The sequence below is a fragment of the Nelumbo nucifera genome, chromosome 1 (assembly GCF_055504915.1).
Source record: "Nelumbo nucifera cultivar China Antique chromosome 1, China Antique-T2T, whole genome shotgun sequence".
Taxonomy (NCBI): Eukaryota; Viridiplantae; Streptophyta; class Magnoliopsida; order Proteales; family Nelumbonaceae; genus Nelumbo; species Nelumbo nucifera.
This window is the reverse complement of record NC_142649.1, coordinates 135793792-135799791: the sequence shown is the minus strand read 5'-3', so window position 1 is coordinate 135799791 and position 6000 is coordinate 135793792.

Here is a 6000-nt window from a genome sequence, read left to right as displayed (position 1 = left end):
CGTTGATTTGGTTAATAAATTATTGATTCAGGCGGTTAAATCTTTCAAACCGTCCAATGGTTTTGACTGTTTTTTATCTTTTTTAGAATGGACTGTTCGTTCAGTTTGAATAATTAGACCATTCAACTTGGGAACCGGTTCCCTGACCATTTGTTGTCCGGTTCAATTTTAAAAACCTTGGTATTATTTACATGTCGTTTCCACCAACCACATCCATCTCATTCTTAAGCAATTTGTAAGGCATTTGTCAACAATTTTCTTCGCTTTTTTTCAAAACACAAAACATGATTCAAATCATTTATCTTATGTATCATACATCACATATTGATTTTCAGACCACAAAGTATCAATTGTTGAAAACTCGGGATATATGTTTCTTTATGTTTGTGTATCCAAATATAACATCAATACTTCTAGCCATGAAAAAAGAAACTTCTGATATTTTTCTTACACAGCGCCTGTTTTACCATATCATACACACTAGCAGGGACCCGTGCAATGCACAGGAAAATATGAAAGATTTAATAATTTTATTTAATATTAATTAATATTAAATTAATAATCAAAATATGTTGTTAATTAACTAAAAGTATTCAAAGTTATTGTTAATATCTAAAATTTTAATAATTGTATTTTCATTTAATGTTGATTTACAGAAAATAATTATTGTAAATTTAATGTCAACAAATATTTCTAATAAATTTAGTTTTATTAATAATTTATAGTAATTTTAATAATTAACTAAAAGTATTCAAAGTTATTGTTAATATCTAAATTTAGTTTTATTGACTTTAAATAAATAAAAATAATTACAAAAGCTAACATTTTATTAATTTCACTAATAATTAACAATTATATAGGAATGACAACGGGGTGGGTTCAGGGTAGAGCACCCCATCCTTGTCCCTACCCCATAGTCAATACACTCTACCCCATCCCCGCCCAGTCCCCAATGTCAGGCAGGTCCAAGGCAAGGCAACCACTCTTCAATGTCGGGCAAGTTCAGGGGCAAGGCACCCCACTCCTCATCCAAGATGGGAAATCCTCGAATTTCCCTACCCCGTCCCTGGTATTGGACGGTTCAAGTAGAGGTGTAAATCGGGTCATACTGGGTCGAGCCTTGGGCTAGGCCAAACTGCGGGCCGAGTCAAGCTATGAGAGGTCCATTTTTAAAAAAAAATTGAAAAAGATGTTTAAAATTTTATTTCATATGATTTTTTATGTATACAATTGTTTATATATACAATTAGACCTATTCATGGGGCAAGTAGCTCAACGGCTCGGCCCAGCCCGACCTAACCCATTAATTTTTAGGCTTGGACAAAATTTTAGGCTCATGGGTTCGAGCTTTCTCAAATAAGCCCAGCCCGATACTATTACATATATAAAAAAAAGTACATTTGTTATATATAATAAATATATATGCTTCTCAAATTATTAATAAATATCAATTTACTATTAGGAAATATAAATTAGTTTATTAATTTATTAAATTACCAAATTAATATAATATAAAATTTTTATTTAATATAAAACTATGTTTTTCTTACAAATTAAAAATTTTATTTAATTCTAGTCTAGTATAAAAAATATATAACATTTCTATATATATTAATATAAAATTTGTTATTTAAATATTATATAATAATATTTACCATATATATGCATATAACTTCCAAGTTAAGCTTATTAGGGGTTGTTTATCTTGGGCCCTATCTACTAAAGCCATTATTGGACTCCAAAAGTTTGATAATGTATGGGCATGGTGCATATCTCAGCTATATATGTTTTTTCATATTAGTCACTACAAAATTAATCTCCATTTGCTTTCAGAAAAAATAAATTAAATAACTAAATATATACCATAGTTAATAAAAAATACAGTTAATTTTCAATATTTTTCAATAAATTATGGCTTGGGTATTTTTTTTAATAATTCTTGGTATTTTTTTAATAATAAATACTATTAATTATACTTTTTAATTATTTTTAGTAAATACCCTTATTAATATAAATTATTGTTAATTTTAAATATTTTTAATTATTTTTAGTATTTTAATTATGTTTAGGTTTTTTCAAAAAATTTTGGATTTTTCATTAATTGTTGATATTTTAAAACTATCAATTAATATTTTTTATTAAAGTTTATTAAGGTCTCAACTCATAAGTTATCTAATAATATTATTAAAACTACCAATTAATATTTTTATCTTAAAATTTCTTATTTTCATTAGTGTTTATTAAGTTGCATTTTTAAGTGGAATTGAAACTCATTATTAATATTTATTAAATTTTGTTAAAAATTTATTTTTAGTGAAAGCTTAGTGGATTTTTAAATTAATAAATTTTTGATTGTTTAACCTCAACCTATTTATATTATTTGATTTATATCATGGTTTTCAAAGCAGACCAAAAAAATCGGGAACCGGTTAGGTGACCTAGAATCACCAAAAACTATTGATTTGGTCAGCAAACCGTTGACCTGGGCGGTCAAACCATTTAAAGCCTGCAACAGTTTTGGCCATTTTTTGTCAGAACGGGCCCTCCGTTCGGTTCGAATGGTTGGACCATTTGTCCCAAGAATTGGACCTCTGATCAGTTTGTTGTCTGGTTCGGTTTTAAAAACCTTGATTTATATTATTACTACTCTCTCTCACACACTCTTTTAAATGTAATAATAGCATGCATTAAAATAAGAAGCCTTTAAAAACCCAAAGGTCTCTCTCTCTCTCTCTCTCTATCTCTCTCTCTTAAATGCCTTTTTTAAATTTAATAACAATATGCATTAAAATAAGAGGCCTTTGAAAACTCAAAGGTCTATCTCTAATAGTGTGTAGCTTTATTAATATAATCAAGATAAGCAATGATTACTGCTTTATATTTTTAAAATAAAAGAAGTCCAATTTTAATATATATTGTTAATTTTCAATATTTATAATTATTTTTAGTATTTTAATTATGTTTAGGTTTTTTAGTTTTTTTTTGGATTTTTAATTAATTATTGGTATTTTAAAAATATCAATTAATATTTTTATATTTAAGTTTCTTATTTTTATTAACATTTATTAAGTTGGATTTTTAAGTGCAATTGAAACACATTTTTAATATTTACTAAGCTTTGTTAATATTTATATTTAGTGAAAGTTTAGTGGATTTTTAAATTAATATTGTTTTATTGTTTAACCTCAACCTATTTATATAATTTGATTTATATCATGGTTTTCAAAACCAGGCCAGACCGGAAACATCGGGAACCGATTAAATGACCAGTCCTGTTTTACCCTAGAACCGTTATTTTGCCAAAAACCATTAATTTGGTCAGCAAACTACTGACCTAGGCAATCAAATTGTCTGAAATGTCCAACGGTTTTGGCCGTTTTTTTATTTTTTATTAATTTTTTGTCAAAATGGGCCATCCATTTGGTTTGAATGGTCGGACTGTTTGACCCGAGAACCGAACCTTTGATCAGTTCGTTATCTAATTCGATTTTAAAGACCTTGATTTTTATTATTTCTCTCTTAAATGTAATAATAACATGCATTAAAATAAGAGGCTTTTGAAAAGCCAAAGGTCTCTCTCTCTTAAATGTTTTTTAAATGTAATAATAACATACATTAAAATAAGAGGCCTTGAAAAACCCAAATGCCTCTCTCTAATAGTGTGCAACGTTATTAATCTAATCAGGATAAGCAATGATTACCGTTTTATATTTTTAAAATAAAAGAAAATAAGAAAAAATGAAAAAAATAGATAAATAGCTTCTCTCAAAGGAGATACATGGTGACATGAATGTTCATTTTTAATATATATATATTATGTGTCTGTATGGTGGGGCAAGTTTACGCGTGTTGCGTGTTGTACGTGGCAATATCAAATGATGATGATGATAATAGTCAGCAACCAAATGGTCTTACTAGTTGAACCATTAACCTAATTAACTAGGAAAATGGACTATGATTAAGACATTAATTCATTTTTTTCTTTGTACTTTAGCCATTTGTATCTTTACTAACAATAATTCTTATTTTTCAAACATATTTTTGTTTAATATGAAGAATATACAATATTAATGCATGCTCAAATTTTTCTATAAAGTTTATAAAAAATTCTATGTTTTTTATTATTTAATTATGAGATAATAAAAATTACTTATTTACTAAGAGGAAATGCAATTCCAATATATTGTTTGGACATTGGTTTTTAATACTATGGTCAAATCAGTTATTTATATATATATATATAGTATATATATTATTTATATATAATATATATGTTATTGAATTTTCTTTTCCCTTTAATAATTTATTATTATTTTTAAATTAAATCGGGTTGTATTAGATTCGGATATCCAACATATTGATCGGATTCATATTTGAATCAATATTTATGAGATCCAATCGGATCTTCGGATTGAATCGAATCGAATTCAAATATACCCTGATTCAAATATGATCCGATCTATTTGCATACCTACCAAACCACTTGCCTACAGTGACCTAGCTAATTAAATCATTGAACCATTTGACATGGTTAGTCGGGTCATGTGTTATACATTAATGCTCTTTATTTTTTTATCCTAACTTTCATCCCATTTCTATCATTAATCAAAATAATTCTCATTAATCACACTTTTTTTATATGATGAATATATAAAATTATAGAATGTACCCAAAATTACCTACAAATTTCTATATTTTCTAGAATTTTATGTATTTTAGTATTTAAGAATAACATCATGTGTTGATCCATTTGACATGGATAGTTGAACCAATAACCCACCACTTGGATGGAAAAGTCATTTTTTCTTTTTCGGTTGATTTTAAATAATGTATTACATTTTCATCATCAATAAAAGTAATTCTTATTTCCGCATTTATTTTTGCACGTGGCAGTACCAAATGATGATGATGATAATAATTAGTAACCAAAGGACCTTACTGATTGAACCATTAACCTATTTAACCAGGAAAATGGACTATGATTAAGACATTAATTCATTTTTTCTTTATATTTTAGTCATTTCTATCTTTGCTAACAATAATTCTCATTTTTTTAAATAAATTTTTGTTTAATATGAAGAATATATAATATTAATGTATGTTCAAAATTTTTTATAAAATTTATAAAAAATTCTATATTTTTATTTTTTATTATTTAATTTATGAGATAATAAAAATTACTTAATATTCGTTACTTAGTTATGACATCATATATTGACCCATTTAACCTGGAATGTTAGAACATTGACCTACCTACCACTAGATATGGAAATGGTTTAATTTTCAAACTGATTTTGAATTTTGCATTTCATTTATATCATTGATAAAATAATTAATTATTATTTATCATAATTATTTTTGTTTATATTATTAGCATATAATATTATAGATGTGCCCAAAATTGTTTCATATTTTTTATACTATTCTATTTAAAAAAATATTTTTAATTATACATCATGAGTTAACTTATTTGACTTGAAAGGTTGAACCACTAACCCACCCCTAGATAGGAAGATTGTTTAATTTCCCATCGGTTTTAAGTTGTATATTTGATGTCCATCATTAATAAAATCATGTCTATTTTATCACAATTATTTTTTAATATGAAAAATATATAATAATAGAAATGTGTCAATTTTTTTTTTCAAAATTTTTTTTATATTTTTTGTATATCCTATATTTCTAAATTTATATTATTTATTTATGACATCATGAAATTATCCATTTGACCCAAATGGTTGAAGTACTTACCCATGACCTAGATGGAAAATATGATTCCATTTTTAGGTTTATTTTAAAAATATAAAATTTCATTGTATTAATAATTATTGTGTATGGATTTATTAGTGGAATTTAATGATGATAAACAAAAGTATTTTTTTATATTTCTAGAACTGTATTATTTATTTATGACATCATGAAATTATCCATTTGACCCAAATGGTTGAACTACTTACCCACCACCAAGATGAAAAATATGATTTTATTTCTATCTTTATT